At 37.6% G+C, this 22115-nt stretch overlaps 1 long non-coding RNA gene across 1 annotated transcript in view; it reads right to left on the bottom strand.

Moving 5' to 3' along the window:
- Positions 1–22115, bottom strand: part of LOC138686297 (uncharacterized) — a 39380-nt gene that overhangs the window by 2131 nt on the left and 15134 nt on the right. The window contains exon 2 of the long non-coding RNA XR_011325633.1: positions 7395–7506. This is a non-coding gene — a long non-coding RNA (uncharacterized lncRNA). The remainder of the gene's footprint in view (positions 1–7394; positions 7507–22115) is intronic.

The following is a 22115-nucleotide window of genomic DNA, read 5'->3' as shown; positions in this document are numbered from 1 at the left end:
TCCTTTCTTCTAAACTGGGATCAGTAATATGTATGTGATTCAAGACAGATTCTTTAATATGTCTAGTAAGGGAGAGTGCACAATTATTAGGTAACTGATTTCCTTGCTAATGGCCATCTCTAATAAATAATTGCAGGCTTTTTTTTCCTTAATGTTTCATCTGTATTTTTCTCATTCTAGATTACTTTTTGTCCTCGCTATGTGCATATAGAAAAGTGAATTCCCCTTCCTATATCAAAAGTAGCTGAGGACTGCTAAAAGTCATGTCAGCCACTTCCTTAAATTACCCATTTTCTTCAGTCATTTCTCTTGAGTCATGGTTTCCAGATCTCTGATCATTATTGCTGTCTTCTGCTGTATTTTCTCAAGATACTCTACAGTCATTTAGCTGTGGCTTTATGCTGGCTGAGAGGAGAAGAACTGTTTCATGTGCATTTAGTATTCATCTTTATATTTCCTGTATGATGTCTGCCTTTCCACTACAATGACATTATTGTCTCCTGTTCTGTTTATGATTGGTTTATTTTAACTTTGACTAATAAAAACCCCACAAAGCCATTAAGAAAACCTTAGGAAAGGAAGCCCAAAGAAACCTATATAAATCTGTTCCATGTCCTAATTTTTTATTTTATTTAATTTTTAAGCGAGGACACATTGTAATGGAGTCATACAAATATTCTCATTATCCAAAGATCCCTTCCTAAAGAGCTGGTTTCAGTTAGCTGCTCCCCATTTTGCACTTGTGATGTCAATTATTTCTGTTTAAGTATCTTTAAGGGTAAATCAAGGCATATTTTCTGGTCTGAGCTTGCAGTATTTCTCATACTCCTTGTCTTCCTTCACTGAGTGATGTAATTTGGATGTGCTCAAAACTGCAAGTAGAAAGAACTATCTTTTTTTATGCACAGTGTCAAATGATGTTTCTTTCTGAATTAACTGCTAATGGAACTTTTCTGTGTTCTATTTGTCATAAGCAAAACACTTGCCACAAGTCTTAGCTTGCCCTGCCCGCCATCAACATCATTACATTAACAGATGACTGACCGAACTTTGAAAAAAGTGGCAGAGGCTTGTTGAGTGTAATGGACTGGAGGTGTGTGTTACTCCTATAAATACCTTGGAAGCACTTTATAGAGTCTCTGTCTTCTGTTACTAGAAACTGCCAAAGTAGTGATCCACTATCCATTATTAGCTCTTGTGTTTTTGTGTGAAGTTAATGAACAGGAGTACTTGGAAACCAACTGTGCTAGTGTAATTTTGTGATATTCTTAATACTGTGCTGACACCAAGAAACAGCTTTGATACAGTTGGTTACTTTAATCTTACAAAGCAGCGTTTGGGGGCTGTTAGAATTTCTGGGGTGAAGAAAGGGATTTACTCAATTATCATACACATAATCGGTTGATGGATGAGTGACTGGCAGTAAGATCTGTTGTCTTTTCATTCTATTGTTTATTAGAAGTTGCTGATATTGAAGAAACATCTAAGAGCTGTTAGATGCCTTGTTGTAGTCTTTAACAGCAAATGTTATCTTCACATTTATATGATTTTCCCACCACACTTGGATTATGTGAGAATGTCTGTACTTTCAAAAAGGAATTATATTCCTCCCAAAATACTATTTCCATTTATTCAAAAAGAAAAAGAATCTAGCTATTTCACTAATAACTTTCATAGCTAATTGCTACATGTGAACAAATTCTGATGAGTCAATAATGTTTCTCTCCAGTATCTGTTGCTATTAGAACAGATAATAATTTAGTAGCATCATTATGCACTGATTTTCTAATAGCTGTCTATTAAACACTGGCAAAATAAAACTAGAAAATTATCAGTAATGATTCTTAAAATGCTAAGAATAAATTAATAAATGAGTTCTATTTGACTTTCAAAAGCTATATTTATTCCTATGATATCAAACAGGCAAAGAAACGTTAAATTGGAAAATAAGAGCCAGTTCTATTTAATCCTAGGTTACCTACATGATTATTGTTAGTTAGTTAGCTAATCAGTCAGTTGCTTTTCTTTTTTACAACCTACTTCCAATGTTGTCACTGTCATTTGGCTTTTATAGGCTAGGCTTTAGATATGTGTTTAGAAGGTGTTTTTAAATTCTGACAGAAAATGCATTAATGTAAGAACTACCATACACTGTACATTTTGCAGGTATCGTGGACTTGGCATTGTCTGTAATTTCAGTGTTTTGGCTTTACTTGAGAAACATGATTTTATTTTCTTTGTTATATTTTTTGTTCTGATTAAGTCCTAAATCCTGAGGATAAGGAATTCAATGCTGCTCTGCTTCTGCTTTTTTAATGAGATGAATAGATGGTGAAGTCCCAGATTCTTCTTCATCCCACTCAGATTTTGAATCCAGTTCTGCTGCCAGAAGTTGATGCTGTCTTCTGCAGACCTCTTTCTAGGCCCTGTGCAATTCAGTGATGGTTAAAGACTGGGAAGAACTTTACTCCAATTTTATGTTTGCTGCTAGGACTTAGAGAGGGTTACTAGATTATTCCCATGCTGAAGCAAGAGTAGTATATGAACAACATTGTTTCTGAAGTGGATGATCTTTTTTTACCACAGTCTAAGTTAGCCTATGCAGAATTACAGAGCTCTCCTGCATAAATATTCACACAAAAGTGTTTGACAAGGCACTGTGCAGCAAACTATTTCTAGACATTCAAAGACATGATAAAATATGCATTTATTTAACTTGCAGTTGTCTAGAATAGAAATGTCACAGTACAATAGTCCCAATTTAATGTACTTTTACATGTAAAGTACAGAGAGAACACTCCAGTCTCCAACAGACAGAACAATTTCATGCCATACACAGGAGTGCATGACTCATTGGTCTTAGCCAGTTCTTTTGCATCAGTTGGTGTGCTTGTTTAAAGTGAATAGTGCAATTGAGAGGGTGCTCTCTTAACTGAAATCCCACTGCTTTTCCTTTATGCCTCATCCTTGCTGGGGCAAAAATATCTGACCTGACAGAGAAGAAAATGTACAGTTAAACTGTTCGGTATTGTATGCTGCACAGAACCAGATGCATCCCTCTGGTCCTGACACTGGGAAATGCAATGTGAGGAAAAAATGTTTTATCTCAAGAACAATTGCTTTCTACATCTTTATATTTCCTAAACTGTCATTCATAATGAATATGAATGCTATCATACTCTTCTATTCTGTAAAGCCAGAAACATAAGCCAGTACCTGCCTGGTTTACATAAAATAGATACTAGCTTCCATTAATGATGCTTCAGCCATATAGATCCACTTGTGTTATGATTTCAGGTGAAGTCATTGAATGCATTTGTGAAGTACAACCTGCTGTGTAAGCAGCCAAAGAAAACAAAAGATGGAAGTGTGACTCTCATTTCTTATTTCCATGGTCCGAAGAAAAAATAAAAGAATAGCTTGTGTGTGTGTGTTTAATAATTTATAATTATTTTAAATCAGCAAAAGAGCAAACCAGGATATGTCTGTCACTCCTCCCATTTTCCTACTTTCTTTGCTGCTGCACTTACTTTCCTCATTTGCTACCAAGGTAGTACTAGATGAGGAGCCACATTTTCTTACAGTAAACGTCAGAAGGATGCTATATGGGAGACCAAATAGGTCAGATCCCTGACAGTCTCGTTACTAATCAATACAGTAAAAGTTTGAAGGAACTTAATGAGTATTCTGTATTCTGTATTATTTTGTATGAATGTGTTTAGTCTGACTTTTACAAATCTTGGTTTCTTCTGCCTGTAAGCTGTTAAAGTACAGGTCATCAGTTCTTTAATCTTGATTTTATCATAATTTGAAAAATAATTCTGATGAATGATATCACCATTGGTGTCATCATTAAACATAAGCAGGTTGATGTGAATAAATTTTATTGAGCGATTCAGTATTTGAAAGGAGATCAGAGCTGGCTGGACACATAACCCATGATTACAGATAACTTCCAATACAATTTATGGGAAGGGGCAAAGTTTTGCTGGCTCAAGGAAATTAATTTATCAAAAAATGTTCCTGGTGAGAGTGGGTGAGATGGGAATAATCTTTCATGTCCTGGACTCTTTTTCTTTTGTTTCTTTTATTTATAACAGGGACAGAAATCTTCAGAAAATAGAAAACAATGTTCAACATCTTGTTCAAAATTCATCAAAATTTAACAAAACATCTTTGTTAAAAAAAATTAAACTAGGCATGATGTTTAATTTAATGAATGAATTTACAAATTTGTTTTATAATACCAAAACTTGGTATTCTGGGCTTTCTGGTGATTGTTTTGTTAAAAAAATAATTTATTTTCTACATACGTAATTTCTAGTTTCCATTCAGAAGGAATTAATTTTTTTTTTGTGTGTATGTACTTATCCTTACCCATCTTTTATCAGCTGGAAAAAGAGATCTCTGCTTTAAACTGAAATACATTATGCTTAACACTTTCAATATTCTCCCTTTCTTTCTCTTTCTTGTGCATAGGGGTGTCGGTAAGATTTGTCTAATAGCTGCAGTGTGCTTTAAGATGAAAGATGTTATAGACTTATCAGATAGTTCAGGCTGGAAGGGGCCTCAGGAGGTGTCTGTCTAACCTCCTGCTCATAGTACTGGGGTCAGACCAGGTTGCTCAGGGCTTGACCCAGCTGGAGTATGAAAACCTCTGAGGATGGAGATGGCACAATCTCACTGGGCAGCCTCTTCCATTGCTCCACTGTCCTCACAGAGAAAAAGTTTATCCTTACATCCAATCTGAACCTCTTGTGTTTCAAATTTTGTCCATTGTCTCCCATCCTCCCCTTATGTACCTCTGTGAAGAGCCTGGTTCCATCTTCTCCGTCTCCCCCCTGCAGGCAGGGCAGTTGCTGTGGGTCCCCCTGAAGCCCTCCCTGCTGCAGGGTGACCAAGCCCCACTCCTACGACCTCTCCTCCTAGGGCAAGTGCTCCAGTCCTGATCACTCTGTGGGCCTTACTTACCTCATTGAGTTTGTCAATGCCTTTCCTGTACTGGGGGGGCCTAAAACTGGGTGCAGTATCTGGATGTGTTCTAGCAGTGCTCAGCAGAGGAGGATAATGCTCCCCTTGATCCATGCCCCTGTTCATGCCACCCACAATGCTGCTGCCCTCACCAGGGCACACAGCTGGCTCATCTTCAGCTTGCTGCTTACCAGCCATGCAAGAGGGCCTCACTGCTCATTCCCTGTCATTCCTGCCTGTCATTCCTAAAGAACTTGTCCATTGCAGCACTCCAGTGATGTAAGCACACTTGAGATGAATGCATCTTTGCCCTATGTGATTGTTCCCATTCCTTTTTCTTCTCATCAGTCTTTGCTTTTGACCCTTGTTGACTGCTGCCTCACTCCTGCTGCTGCAGGCTGTAGTCTCCCCCAACCCCATCATTCCTAGTGATCCAAAAGCATCGTCCATCAGGAAATAGGACTGAATAAAAGTCTCTGATTTGCTGTGGTAGTTGCCTCTATCAGTGCTGGGGACCATGCCTCATTTCATACCACCACCAATGTTGCTCAGTCCCACAGTGTCTTCAGCAGTTTGCAGCTGCCTTTTGTGTGCCCTTTTATACAACCTGCCCTGCAAACTTCTGCTCCAGGGAGCTGAGCTCAGGACTGGGCAGTTCTCTTTCCCTCCCCTCTCTCTGTCTAGCATTAGCTTAAAGGTTTCTTGTCATTTCTTGACCAGGAGTCAAACTTTCCCAGCAGTAGCCTGGCTCTGAATATCCCCTGCGAACTTCCCAGAAGATTGAGAAGCAGAAATGAGGACTGCTGCACAGACTGCAAGCACCAGCCATGAACAGCAGCCTGATCAGCACCCTGGGGACCCTCCACATGACCTGTCTCAGCCCCTCATTGCAGTGTTCCAGGTCGCTGTGACCTCTAAGGGCCAGTTAAATAATAAATCGAAGCTGGGCACAGGCATCTACCACTCCTGTGTAAGACTTCCATCCCTGGCAGGTCCCTCCTCACAAGACTACAAATTCCTTGAAGGCCTCCCGAGCACGGGTGACACAGCTCATGAATTTGTCACTGCCACACACTCCAGTCATGCTCACACCAAGTGGAGGATCAGATAATTATCATAATTATTAATGACTTTCACCTTAGCAAATGGAGAGCAATAGTACACGCTAGCATTAAAGCTGCCAGAAATGGAAATCTGAAGTATCAGAGAAATTACTGAGTAATATCCCAGTAATACTCAATAGAAAACATGATACAGATGATAGCTAATGGTATTGCTGAAAAGTGAATATAATAGCATGCTTCAAGTTCTAGACCAATGAATTACTATTAAGTAAGAAAAAAAAAATGCTACTGTAGTCTGTGTAAAGGTGAAAAGGAGAAACATAAATACCAAATAAACAGCGGGTGTTTAAAATTATGCAAGATGAAGACGGGGAGAGAAGAAAAAATGAAGATCTCATTAGAAACTCATCTCTTTTTAAATAATTAATATGAAATAAAAGACAAATAATTGATCTTCCATTCAAGAAATTCTATTTTTAAATACATCTGTGGTTGTGTTTTGAAAATATGCAGCAAGTTAGGGTAGAGACTGGAACAGTTCTGCAGAGGTACTGCTGCTATTCTGATGGTCTATTAAAGATTACAGGGAAAGTAAAAATCTTCTTGTTTCAACTGCATTGTGTAGCTCTGCTAATTCCATTGTTATCTAATGCACCATTACAATTCCCTCCTGTAGCAGACCTTTTGATGCAGAAGGAAAGCAGGAGGAGTCAGTACATCCCCTGGCTCCAGGGCACCGCTGCAGGCAGCGCTAGCAACAATGAGTCCAGATGGCAAAGCATAACGTCAGATGTCCAGTTACCCATGCAGGAGCTGGCATTATTATACTTCTGCCAGCCAGGAGTTTATAACATTGAGGTAATCTCATTCTATATTTGCAAAAGTACTACAGCACTTTTAGGCTACCAAGTGGTACAAAATGGCAGTAAAATGACTTCAGAATCTGTCGCTTTCTACAAGGACAGAAATATCAGTTTAAAAGTGATAATATAGGACAAAACCTCCAGGTCTACTTTCAGATTTTAGGGTAAATTTCCTTTGTTTGTAGTACTGAAAAAGAAAAAGGAAAAAAAAAAAAGAAAGCACCCAGAATATCAATACTTTTCTTTTGTGATGATAAAGAAAAATGCAATAACAATTAATTTATCAATAAAAATGTAAAATATAAATGGATACTTATGCATAAACTTGGTATAGTGAAATAGCAGTGTATTAGAAGTAAACACGTGCTTCAAAATATGCAAGTCTTGTCTCTTACGTTGGACCCTTCTTGACAGAGCACTAGATAGAAAATTTAGTTAAAGCTGAACTTTCATTTCAGAACAAATGGCCAAAGTACATCTGAGCAAGTCACTATACCTTACAGTGTCCAAAGAGGAGTCCTAGAAGGTCTGAAATGGTAATTCACTGATATAAATCTGTTATTTAATCTGCTTCTTGGATTGGCCCCCATACAGAAGAATAGAAGTTTCTGTGGACAATAGAGGTGGCAAAGGTTGAGTGATACAAATTTTCTTAATGCAGAGAAGAATGAATACATCAGTGAATTGTTTCAGAAGGCTTCCACAATGCTGTGTGACTGAACAAAAATGTGGCAAATGAGGTTCAGCACTGATAGGTGCTGATAAGGTATTTGTTGCAAAACAGCTCTGTCTGTGCACATGGTAGGTTCTAAACTAGTATTAGCTCTCAGAAAAGCGCTCTTGAAATCATTGTGAATAATTGTATGAAAATGTCAGCTCTAGGGCTTAGTGGTGGTTCAGAAAGCAAGCATTATGTTAAAAATTAGGAAAAGAATAGAGAACAAGACAGAAGATATCACTGTACCACTGTGTAAAACCACAGGGGCATAAAAGAACTAAAAATAATGAATGTAGAAGAGGAACAAATATGATTGCAAGTATAAAGTTCAATCTATTTCATTCTGCAAATGGATACATTAAATAAACTGAGATTCTTCTGCTTGGAAAAGGTACCAAGAAGACTGTGATGAAGACATTAAAAAAATCTCAAATCTCATATCAAAGGTGAATATGGACCCATTTTTCAGTATTTCTTATCATGTAAGAAATAGGAAGCATCCAATGAAACTACAGCATACAAGTTCTAGAACCAATAAAAAGGAAATAATATTTGAATACATTTTGGATTTCATTATCATAGATGCCTTGGATACCAATAGTATACCTAGGACAATATAATGATTAGAGAAATTTATAGAAGGAAGGTTCACCGAAGATTATTTAACATAAAAATACGGATATGATTCTGGATCAATGAGTCCTTTATTCAGCAATTTGCAGAAAAACGAAAAAAAAAAAAAAACATTCCAGGAAAGATTTAGTTTGTTTTATTTTTCCTTTTTCTTTTCTCCAGCACAAGCCGCTGTAGGAGACAGTGACATAACTTTTTTCCAAAATCTTACCTGATATAAATTGAGCCTAGATTTTTTAAATGAGAAGGAAAGCTAAAAACCTGTGTATATGGACTTTCTGAATGTTGTTTTTATCCTTTCTGAAACAGTAATGAATGTATCATGAGAAAGAAAAGTTAGTTCACAAATGTGAAGTAATAAATAGGTATAATTCTTTTAAAAAATGCCCATTATGTTTCAAGTTATTATGATAGTGATGCTAAACTGCTCAAACTTTCCTGTGAGAAGATACCATGATAGCTGTTAGTCAGTGGGTAGGAAGACATACCTGTCATAGATATAACATAGTGGATAAAAGCCAGACCTATTTTTATTATTCCTACCATTCCTCTAAAACTTAATTTCTTTACCATTTCTCATATTTTGTCGCTACTTAGTTTGGAATGTTGCTCTACCCATTATATTCCATCAGTATTTTGGTGTCCATTCGCTCTTTAGTTACTAGATTTGCAATAAATAATCTAACCTTTATAACTATACAATCCTTTTGGCTGCACCGCCCACTCCTGTTCTGCTGCAGGATGCAGGTGGCTGTGTTGGATTCCCAGCATTCCCAATCATTCCTGAAAGCTGCAATCTGACTGTCCCCCAGCCTCTTTGTGCCTTTGCCAGTTAGACTGTGACTAATGTCCATTTTAATGGAAATGTTTAAGTTTATTTTCTTTGATAACATTATGGTAAAATGGTTTTCAAATCCTGTTCCAGGGCATTCATATTGTTAATACCTTTTTTTTAATGAAAAGCTCTCCAAGCCCCATGGAAACTGGTGAATTATTTGCTATGTTCTTCCATTTTAAAAAAGAGTCTTTTTGTGCTCCAGCTAACACAGTTATATTGCTATCTCTAATCACCTTTTCCCTGACAATTCTCTGTTGCTCCCCTTTCTTCAACAGGGCACAAGGAGAAAATAAGATGAAAAATCTCATGGGTTGAGATGAAGACAGGGAGATCACTTACCAGTTACCGTCATGGGCAAAACAGACTCAGCTTGGGGAAAATTGATTTAAACTATTGACAATTATAATAGGTTTGGATATTGAGAAACAAAGACAAATTAAAGCAAATTTTTCTCTCCCCCTTGTTTCCCAGCCTCAACTTCACTCTTTCATTCCCTGCTCCTCAACATCCCTCTCTGCTCTGAGCAGCACAGGGGGATGGGGAATGGGGGTTGTGGTCAGTCCATAACAGCTCCTCTCTGCCAACCCTTCCTCCTCACATTTTTCCCCTGCTCCAGTGTGGGTCTTTCCCATGGGCTTCAGCTTCCTTCAGGCTAAACCTGCTCCTGTGTGGGTCCTCCACAGGCTGCAATTTCCCTCAGGGCATATCCAGCTGCTGTGGTGTGGGGTCCTGCATGGACTGTGGTGTAGATATCAGCTCTGTCATGGTCTTCTCCATGGTCTGCATGGGAATCTGTTCTGGTGCCTGGAGTCTCTCCTCCCCCACCTCCTCCTCTGGCCTTGGTGTCTGCAGAGCTGTTTCTCATACTTTTTTCCTCACTCCTCACTGCTGTACAATGTTTTGCCCTTTCTTAAATATGTTTTCCCGAAGGTGCTACCAGTGAGACTTACAGGCTCAGATGTGGTATAGTGGGCTGTTGCGAACATGGCTGGGACCAGCTGTGTCTGGCATGGGGCAGCTTCTGGCCTCTCCTCACAGAAGCCCCCCCACATCTTTCCACTGCCAAAACCTTGCCATTCACACCCACTAAGACCACATCTTGCTGCCCTTTAACATAGGTCATCCATACTTTTTCTTTTTTTTCATTATACTTTGAGTCTTCCCTTTGTAGTTTTCCAATGTACGGAAATAGGATTCCTCATACAACACAATGGAATGCATTAGAATAGAATAGAACAGAATAGAACAGAATAGAATAGAATAGAATAGAATAGAATAGAATAGAATAGAATAGTTCAGTTGGAAGGCACCTACAACAATCATCTAGTCCAATTGCATGTTGTTAAGGGCATTGGCCAAATGCCTTTTAAACTCTGACAGGCATGGGGTATCGACCACCTCTCTAGGAAGTCTGTTCCAGTGTTTTACCACCTTCTCAGTAAAGAAATGTTTTGTAATGTCCAGTCTAAACCTCCCCTGGTGCAATTTTGAACCACCCTCATGTGTCTTATCACTGGATCCCAGGGAGAAGAGCTCAGCACCTCCCTCTCTACATCCCCTCCTCAGGAAGCTGTAGAGAGCAGTGAGGTCCCCCCTCAGCTTCCTTTTCTCCAAGCTAGACAAACCCAGATTCCTCAGCCACTCCTCACAGGACATGCTTTCCAGCCCTTGCCCTTTCACCAACTTTCTTGCCCTCCTCTGGACACATTCAAGGACCTATGGCACACAGTAGACAAGGTGAGGCCGCACCGATGTTGAATACAGCGGGTGTCGTGGTTTAACCCCAGCCAGCAACTAAGCACCACGCAGCCGCTCACTCACTCCCCCCCCATCCAGTGCGATGGGGGAGAAAATCAGGAAAAGAAGTAAAACTCCTGGGTTGAGATAAGAACGATTTAATAGAACAGAAAAGAAGAGACTAATAATGATAATGATAACACTAATAAAATGACAACAGTAGTAATAAAAGGATTGAAATGTACAAATGATGCGCAGGGCAATTGCTCACCACCCGCCGACCGACACCCAGCCAGTCCCCAAGTGACGAATCCCTGCCCCCCCCACTTCCCAGTTCCTAAACTAGATGGGACGTCACATGGTATGGAATACACTGTTGGCCAGTTTGGGTCAGGTGCCCTGGCTGGGCATGAGAAGCTGAAAAATCCTTGACTGTAGTCTAAACACTACTGAGCAACAACTGAAAACATCAGTGTTATCAACATTCTTCACATACTGAACTCAAAACATAGCACTGTACCAGCTACTAGGAAGACAGCTAACTACATCCCAGCTGAAACCAGGACAGCGGGATAATAATCTCTTTTGACTGACTGGTTATACTGTGTTTAATTCACCCCAAGATACTGTTTACCCTCTTGGCTGTCACGACACACTGCTGACTCCTATTGAGCCTGCTGTCAACCAGTACCCCTTTCTGCAGGGCTGCTCTCCAGCTATTTCTCTCCCAATTTATACCTGTGCCTGGCATTACTCCATCTCAGGTACAGAATCTGGCATGTGGACTTGTTAAATTTCATCCCATTAATCATAGCCCAATGCTCCAATCTATCTAGGCCCCTCTGCAAGGCACCTTATCCCTTAGGAGTCAACAGCACCTCCCAGTCTGGTATCATCAGCAAACTTGTTAATGGTGCGTTCAACTCCTGCATCCAGATCGTTGATAAAAATACTGAACAGAACCAGCCCTAGAATTGTGTCCTGAGGCACCACTGGTGACTGGTCACCAGCCAGATGTAGCCCCATTCACTACACCCTTTGAGTTCTGCCCTTCAGCCAGTTCTTCACCCAGCGCACCGTGAACCTGGTCATTGCACAGTTGGACAACTTGTCCAGAAGAATACTGGGAGGGAAAGTATCAAAAGCCTTGCTAAAATCCAGAAAAACTGCTTTGACTTCCCCCCTAAAACAATATCTAGCTTCATGATATCTTCACATCAACTGTAAATTCTGACTTAATTTATTCTCATTACATTCTGAATACTTGTCCAGATACAAAATCTAATCCCCGTGATCATCCTATACTTTTAAACCATATGGTTGTCAGTCACTTGTAATCTGAGACATCTTAACAACAGCCATTTTAACTATTCATTTATATCCTGTCTAACATATCTGAATAATGAATCTCTTGAAGTATCTTATGGACTAGATAAATAACTTATACTTTATTTCTTCTTTCCCCGTTCATGATTTTGCATGAAAAATATTACAAAAAGGAGTAGGAATTTCATATGTTTTCTTCATAGCTGAGTAAATATGACTTTTGCTATTACTAGTAAGTCACTAATCTTTATACTAACCTGACAGTCTCAGGATATTTTGGGCATACCTTGACCTCTTTTGTTTTTTGCTTGCTATAACAATTTTCTAGTGGTAAAGTGTTTATTACCTAACACATTTTGTCTCTATGAATATATGAATATACATGTATGACCATCCTGACAAAATCATGAAGTCACTGCATTGAGTGTCGCAGCTGATACCAGCTGAGCCTGGGGGAGGCCAATGTCCAACTTTCAAACTTCAGCTGGATACAAGGAAGCAGACTGGGAGAAGGAAGACTGGGATAAAGACTTGCACCAAAGGAACCCTACCATGAATATCCTTGCAGCAAAGATCTCAGGATGCTGATGGCTTTTCACAACCTATCTCACTCCATCCATTCTGCTTGAGGAAGGCTGAAACCTTAAGTCACAGAGGGACCGTCAATTTAATTTGACTGTTAAAACATTACTTGAATAAACAGTAAATTCTTAGATTTATATCTAGGATTATTTTCCCTTTTGCCAATAGTCAGTTTATGAGTATAACATTTTGCAACTCTAAATTATATTTTTTTCAAGTGGGAATAATGGATGAAAAGACCATTACAGAAGATCTGTACCATGTAAGTCCTCAAAACGGGGCAAACATATCAAAATGTTAATTATAAAGGCTTGGCAGTGACCCAAACTGTCGCACTACTGGAAAAAACTTTTACTTTATGAGGATGAGCAAAATATGCAGAATTTTATATCACTCTGTTAATTTCATATGCAGAAGAAGCAGCATGGACAAGGTACCAAGGGCACAGGGACATACTGTGGCTATCATTGGATATCCAATGATTTGGATATTCCATCATAAATCGGTGAGCTGACATTCCTTTCCTCCTCCTCCGATCAGTTAGGAAACATGCTCTTTTATATCACTGCTTTTATCACCTCTCGTCTTCAGCACTGGTGTTGTTTAGATTGTTTTCTCCTTTGTGCTGAAGCAGTCAAGCTGCATTATACTGATGAGTCAGAATAATCAATTAAACTTTAGGCATATCTTTCTAGATTATTACTTTAGGTGCCAAACCTGCAGACTGTAATGTCTGAGCTATTCTGTCAGCAATTTAGATATCTTCAGTGATTGTGCTGCAGGCAAGAGATATTTTAGTTTCTGAAGCCATCACAGTACAACTAAACTATCAGGAATAGTAGCTTTTATTTTTCCAGTGAGTTGCTTTCACTCCTTAGCTTGTTTCATTCCTACTCTTCTAAGTCAATGATCAGTGCAAGCAATCACAGACAGCTACTGTTTGCATGCACCAGGACTTCTGCAGTATTCTCCTTGGAGTGGAATTTTATGCATGCTTTGACATAATAATGCAAAAGTGTCATTAGTATTCACTAAAGTCGCTTCATACTAACTTGTATTAAGTTGTGGCATTTTATTTTCTTCGGGTTTTTTCCCCTGCAGGAGAAGTCACTCAGAGAATCAACTGTCCTATGTGACACATTGTGATCTGCAAAACCTGTCCTATTTTCTGTGTCTGGAATATCTGACCTAAAAGATATTGCTGGGAATTGCACTTACAGTTGCTTCATTGAAATAGGACCTCCAGGCTAGCCTCTTCAAATACCAAACCAGTGTGCTATCTGCCATAAAATGTTTTCTTTCGTTCTTGCTTTTATTTTGTTCTCCTTATACCCTTTTTTTAACCCCCTACTATCCTTTAATGGCAGTAATATAAACTTAGACTCCTCCTAGCAACTTCCAGAGAGGTACTGGATGTGGTAGAAACAGATCTGTTCTATAAGAGTTTGTGAATAGTGTAGAAAGGTTATTTGGTAGTTTATTGTATAATTACGTTGTTTTAATCTAATGGTGGATTCATGGAAAACAAAGTGAGAAAAGAACAGAAGGACTACAAATAACATACCATCTGCAGACACTTAAGAGTTATTAACAAAAGACAATATCATCAGGAAAAGCCTGGATCACAAAAGAGCAAAGGACAGTAACAAGTCAAGACTTGATTCATGATCTCAAGGCTTCCTTGACTATCTTTACTTACAAGCCTTAAGTAAAATGACCACATACTCTAGAACTCTCTCAAAATGTGATGTCCCCACTGTTAAATAGTACATTTATTCATTGGCTTCCTGTATATTCCACTGGAGATAAACATCCAGAGGAAAGAATTTTCGTCATCAGCTCCATTCAAACTGAATTTGTAATTGCTTGCTTATCTAGGCCTGGTCTAAATGTGACCATATTCACAATTTTTTTTTGGCCTTGATAGACAATGGATTGATGCCTGGTTGCTGGATCAAGACTGTTACAGAAATAAAAGGTCCACAGTTAATCTTGGTCTGTAGTCATAAACTTGCAGCAATTTAGATTTTCAGGCTAAGAACCAGTTAAGTCTATTTACCTACACATGTACAGGAATGTACAGGAAATAAAATCAGTTCAAGGACTGGTAAACTAATTTTCTCTTGAATAAGAAACGCATTGAAGAGATAATTATGAACAAATGTAGTTTATGGTTTCAAGGGCTTTAGCCTTTTTTCCCCAATTAATTAACAGTCTTTAAATTATCATTATTTTTTCTTCATTTAACAGTATCTGCCTATGCCTTGATTTACAATGCATCAATCAATTACAGTTAATTATACCTTTTAGAAAAAATATCAATAGCCAATCTAGCAGTAAATGTTTTATGACATTCATTGGCTGCATTTGCTGACAAAAATAAAATTCCAAAGTAGATCAAGTTCTATATTGAATCACACGGATCACCAAACTCAAGATATTAAAAATTTTGAATATATTATAGTTTTAAGACTTAACAGATCAATTGACGTTAATGAAGTCTGAAAGAGTCTGGGTTTCAGTAAGTTTTGGATCATTCCCATGGTGCTCATGACTGTTTCATCTATAACAATAAATTACAAAACACCACTGATGAAACATGTCCCTCTCTAAAGATGTTTTGCCACAACCATATAGTGACTCAATCTGGGAGGACACCTTAAGTGTATTTCAACTGAGGATAACTGTTTCACTAATAGTTGACAGTCAATAAATATAAAGAAAATGTACCAAATTTCCAAAATGACACAGACCAATCTGTTCTAGAAAATTGACCGAATGTTCCATTATGTATATTTAACCTTTTAAAACAGAGAATTAAACTGATTAAAAGCAGAAATTCTCTTCATCAGATATCCAATCACATTATTAGAATTGAAAGCCAGTTTGTGTCATAGACTAGGTGCAGTCTATGATAACTCAAATTAGAAGGACCTTTGCTGGTTGTCTGGCCCAAACTGCCACTAAAAGCAGAGACCATTTAGGTCAGATAGCTCAGGGCCTTTCCCATCAAGTTTGAAGTATCTCCAGGACAAAGTTTCCAAAACTTCTCCAAGCAACCCGTTCCAATGTTTGATCAATCTTATTGTGAACCTTACATATATATCTCTCTAATATGAATTTCCTGTGCTCCAACCTGTGTCAGTTGCCTTCCAACCTATGTCCGTTGCCTCTTGTCCCACCACTGCGCACTTCCAAGAGGAATGTAGTTCCATTTTTTCTATACCTTTCCTTCTGGTAGCTGAAGAAACACTAAGATCTCTCTTAGTCTTATCTTAAGAACAAAGTCAGTTGAATCAACCTGTCCTCATATGTCATCTGCAAGAGATCGTGAGTCTGACTGACTTCAAATTCCTCAGATTGTCATTTTGCCTTTGAAAACTTCAGGGCATAAGGAATCTCCCCTAGCCACCACAGCCTCTCAAAGATGATAGCAAGAGGCATCACAATGGCATGAGTAAATACACAGTCCCTAAGAATCGTAGAATCACAGAATGGTTTGGGCTGAAAGGGACATTAAAGATCATCTAGTTCCAACCCGCCTGCCATGGGCAGGGACACCTTCCACTAGACCAGGCTGCTCAAAGCCCCATCCAACCTGGCCTTGAACAATTCCAGGGATGGGGCATCCACAGCCTCTCTGGGCAACCTGTTCCAGTGCCTCACCACCCTCACAGTGAAGAACTTCTTCCTGACAGCTAAGAAAATTAGTTGGATTTGCATATACAAAACATTTATGCAGCTTTGACATTCCTCACATCTCTCTGTACACTTGTTCCAATAAGATTGATTAATCAAATCATGATTTCACCTCTTGTCATAATTTATAGTAAGAACAATTAATACTTCAATTAAAAAAAGAATCTGATTTTTGATTGCTTCAGATTTATGGCTCCTTAACATCCTTTTATATGTCAGAATAGATTTTTGCTTTTCAATAATCTGTAGAAATAATAACTTAATATGTTTAGATTTCTATACAATAGGAAGTGACTGTAAGAAATTATACAATCTGTGGAATTGTCAATTTGATATGTTAATTTTCAGTAGCAGCAAAAATCTATGTTCATTGTGATGACCAAAGGGAGTGACACAACATAGGTAAAAGCTAAATCCACCCCAATGTTTTCCTCAATTTACCACATTAACATTATTGAGATTCACAGGACTAATTCAACAAATTAAAAGTAAAATTAAATTTTTCACATTTATGAACTTGTAGATCTTTACTCTTTATGCAGTAGAACATATCACAGATTTCACAAGACAAAAAGAGACCTGCAATGTACAGGCTAGGTTCATGGGTGAAAGAATTTATGTGCCATTTTATATTATTTCTCTTACCTAAATTTTTGATGGAATAAAAAATTGTTTATCTCTTAGTCCCATGTGTGTCCTTGAGAAAGGAAGTGGTGACCACCAACAACCTGAATGAGCTTTAAGTAGTTAATTCAAATTCTGAAGGTAGTTGCAAGTCTGTGAGTGCATGAAGTGTATGGAATCTAAACACCAACATAGTGATAAGAAGTGTCACTATTTAACAGAGAGCGTTTTTTTGCTAAAAGGAATCTAGATTTTGTAGATTTTTGTAGAGTGCTGTGGAGTTCATAGTTGATTTAATATAGTAGGTGAAGTTCAACCAGTTAGTGGTTCACTGAGTATATATTGGAATTTGGAGGATTAATTTGTTTTTTAGACACTTCTAGGCATTATCTTATACTCTTCATAACTATAGCAATATTTTTAATGAGATTATCAGCTATATGATTTCTTCTAGCCTTTTTCATAAGCTAGAGTTCATTTATTCAGATATTTAGCTTTATTACTGTGCAACTGTTTTCTTTTTCTACTGTTTAACTACTTTTTTTGGGGCACAAGACATTTTTTGAGACAGATTTTTGAGAGAATTTAAATACCTTTTTTTTTTGGTATTCAAGTAATCTGAAACTATTTTAAAATATTAAGTTCACCATTAGTAAATACTCCTAGCCAATGTGAGTGAGTACTTTCACAGAGTATGCCTGAAGCAGACTGACATTTCATGAATGATGATTGTCTGTTTTATTTGAGCATTTTTATGCTACTGACATAAGTCAAATAAAATCAGAAGTTCTCCTATCTTTACAGCTATTCTTGGCAAAAAAACCCACCTCCCACATATTCTATTTACAGTTCTCCATCTTCAGATTTTGTAGAAACATTCTGCACATTTTTTGACAGTATAAGACTTCATCTTTGTTTACATTCCAGTATTTTCTGGAGTCCAGTGCTACAATTATAGTGTCATATAATAACTGTGTTACTCCTTAGATGTTAAAAATTAACTTTAGGTTATGAATTCCATCTGATTTTTTTTTAAGTAATTCCCAATGGAGTTAACATGATTTCTTGCCAGAATAAAGCTAGCAGCATTTGGCTCCTTACATTTGGTTTATTAGTCTTGTAGGTCAAATTTATGTTGCTGATTTAGTAAGGCAGCTAGGCACATAATGAAATATTACTCAAGTAAAGTTCATACTTAAATGTACTTAGAACCCCAGAATTAGGATCTCTTCCCTGATTTCATTTTTTGTTTTTCTTTCATGCTCGTCTTACTCAATACTTTGTTAGCAGTATACATACAGTGAGTTACCCATTTGTTTCAAACATCTGCCCAGTTGTGTTTTCACCTAAGAATAAGTGGAGCTTTCATATTTTTATCCTTCCAGTTTGCACAGCAAACCCAAACACTGCAGGTGATGTTTTTCTTTTAGGCTGAATAGGTTCAGATGAGTATTGAATAGTTATTTAAGGTTTATTCCCATTTTGGCTAACTTGTTCATAAGCCAATTTTATTTAACTTGCAGGAATTATCAACATTTTTCAGATTTTGTAGCATTTGTCATAACATTGTGAATACTGTATCTGATATATCAGATGATATTTAACTAACTCTGTGATGAACATATTTATGAATATGTCTATTTCTGTCTCCCCCAGACAATTCTATTGTATTATGAAAACACAGTATCAGTGGTTCATCTGTTTCACTGATGTGCTTTCTTGTAATTCATCTGAAGAAGAAATATAACTACTCAATTCTTCTTCATTTCATTGTAATTTTTGTAAATTACTCTATTGTTCTTCTGTCAAAATTTTTAATCCAGAAACAATTTCGACAATAAATCTTGCATTTGTTTACTCAAGCACTGCTGAATTTGCAACACTGTAAAACTATAAAGCTTATTATTAATTAGTACATATATGTATGATGCCTTGTGGTCCCTTTTACTTCACTGGAAGTGTAATATGAGGTGAGCATGGACTTTATCATGTTTCTAAACCTACTGATATGGAGATAAAGGGATATCTTCATTTTACACTGTTGTCAAGAATAACTGTATCAGCTATCTAAACAGAGAAACCTACCAGGGCATCCATGAACAGCAGGACCCAAACCTCAAAAGGAGCATTTCCAAGTCTTACACCTTGACTTTCACAGCAGAGATGAACTCCTGATTGAACAGAAAGAAATAGGAATTACACCTTAATAATGGGTGCATGGGTTTGAGCTCCTTTGAATAGCAATGGCCTAATATTCCAAAGGAGCACAAAAAGCACAGCAGAGACCTCAGAGTCACTAGGGATGAGCATAATATAAAGATATAGGTTTATGTTCCTTTGGCAAAGCGGTCTGTAAATTATTGAGACCAAGCTGTGCTTCCTTTCTACTTAGGTCTCCTATGTGACAATTCATTCAAGCATCAACATAAAGTCTGTGCAACCAAGGAGGATGAAGATGCTTGGGCTGAGGAGGGGAGGAAACTTAGTCCTGAGGCAGCAGTCATGTGCCGGGGCTGGTCCAACCCTGCAGTACACTGAGGCTGTAGATGGGCTTGTGTCCTGCCAGCCCCAGGCAAGCCTCACAGGCAGAAACACTTAGTATGCTGAAGTCTCTAGACTGAAAAAGAAACCCTTTGCTATCTTCCTTTGAGCAGGCAGGAATGCTCTTTGTTGATGACATCAACCTAGCAGTAGTCCTATTGGCTTTTTTAATGTGTAACAAATGTGTAAGCAATGTTTCTTTCTGCATGGGACAGAGTAATGTTTAAATCCATTTCTGCAGACCTTATTTTGTGAGCTGGTACCCAAGGCATAGCTGTGTTACACAGCAGTGTCAACCTCTTTCCTGTTGAAGGACCTGCCATGTGATGCCAGGAAGATCTAATATTTCCTGGAGGAATTGAGTTTGTCCTGCATAGTTGCCTACAAAAATACAATTCCTTAAATGCTTCATTGCCCTCAAAGAAAGGTGAGGCATGAGCAAAGCAGTTTACTTAGCCTCCTTTAGGTCACAATCTTTCTGAGTCTCATGCAGATATGGGCAAAGAGCAGGTTGTGAGTCAGGTGAATTTTTCTATTGAGCTTCCATCCTTCTCTTGATATCCTATATGCTATGGGATATCATAGTCACATCGCAGCCACCATTTTTTCTAAAACAGTGGCATTTTGATTCATCAGTCCTGCATTTGGTCCTTTACAAACCCAGCTTATATGTTGCATAAAGAAGAAAAGGGCAAAATGGTGATTTGAATCTGATGTTTTCCATTTCAAATACACCACTTACTCTACTGGGCTTAATTTTGGTAGGGAAATCTCACCTAAAACTTCAGAGAGAACACTCAGGTCTAGTTAATTTTGCCAACTGAAGCAATAATTTTTTTATCTCTGCATTAATGAGGAAATTATGACAAATTAGTTATTAACTTTAAAAATCTGTAGAAAAGCATCTTTTGAATGAACCGATAATGTTTGTGTAGACTTTTCCTTTTTCTAAAATGTACAAGTACAGTGAGTGAAAATGATAAGATTGTAGCTGTTACTTTTTTGGGGGGTCAGGTGTTGTTTATAGTAGTCTGTGCCCAAAGTACTGCTGATGACATGGATGAGAGTCACAATTTTTCACTTTTCTTTACAGATATGTGATCTACCAACCCTGTTCTATTTTGTATTATCATGTCTCTGAAAAAGGGTATCTTGTGAGTTGTTCCTTTTAGGAAACACTGCATCAGTGTGGAATTAATTTTGGTGGTAAAACAGCAGGAACAATATGATGATTAAGTGTGAAAAAATATGGAGTCTTAATTACTAGATAAAACTTTCTTTTACTGTGTTCATTTCCTAGTGCACAATTTCTTCCTGCCTGTTTAACCGCAAAAGAAAAATGCTGATGTAAATTAACAATATATCATGTTCACATCATCATTCTAGAATTAACTGTACATAGATATTTTAAAAAAATCATTCAACATTTGGGGTAAGTACACATCTGCTGAAATAATTTCCAAACAACACAGAATAGAACATGACTAATGTTGAGGTTCTTTTGAAATTATATGCCTTACAGTGTAATTAATTACAATTGGCTTCTTTTGTCCATGGTTCCTGACATATTAAGGTACAACTGTGTGTAAAGTGATACTCCCACTTAATCAGCTATTTCTTCTTATTGCCATTTTCTTCCCTTCTTGTGGGGATGATACAGAGGGGAGGAGTGGATTAATTGTTACTGTTATAGCCAGTAAATATTTTTCTTCCCCTCCTCCTCCTTATCCAACTGCTTCAGGGCTGCTCTAAGGGACTTTCAAGCAATATCTCCTTAGTTGTCTTCCCTCCTTCCTACTTTCCTTCCTCCCTTTCTGAACAATAAACTTTGCTACCATAAATGCGTTTCTCCCAATTTTTTTGGTAACATGCTCTGCCTGATAAATATCACTTTTGGCCAAAGCTTATAATGCAATTACTAAATTTCTCACTTGCATTAATCTAATGTTGATTACACAATCGTCCTGTTCAAGTCAAGTGTTCTTCTCTATCAGGTTGTTTCCAAACTTTACAGAGCTATTTACCAGGCACAAAAGGGATATATTAGGCACTTCTTTCCTTTTTTTTTTTTCTTGGGAGGACAAAAGTTTTAAATTAATGACCAAACAGAAAAGCCCACAGGAGCTAGGCATGTATTACTAATCTACTGGTTTCTAAGAAATGCATTTTGTAGGCAATTTGTTGAAAGGCCTTTGAGAATTTTGTTATTTATAAGAATGTTACAGTTCATTTATATTTTATGCAGACATAAAAAAAATCTTATTCCCAATTGCCAAAAAGGAAAAAATATAAACCAAACAACTCACCCACTCCACTCCTCTAGGCAACTTATGGTAATAGTATCTTGTGTATTCCTGAATTTTAATAGAAATCTGTTGAAAACTGTTTATTTTGCAACTTCAGAGTTGATATTCTAACCTTACTGAATTTACAAAGACCGTAGTAGTTTATTCATTTTTCTGGGAGGGAGGGTTTGTTTCATTGCTGTATGTTGGGATTGATTTGTTGGCTTTTTTCAA

Source organism: Haliaeetus albicilla, chromosome 8 (genome assembly GCF_947461875.1).
Source record: "Haliaeetus albicilla chromosome 8, bHalAlb1.1, whole genome shotgun sequence".
Taxonomy (NCBI): Eukaryota; Metazoa; Chordata; class Aves; order Accipitriformes; family Accipitridae; genus Haliaeetus; species Haliaeetus albicilla.
This window is presented reverse-complemented; position numbering and strand designations above follow the sequence as displayed.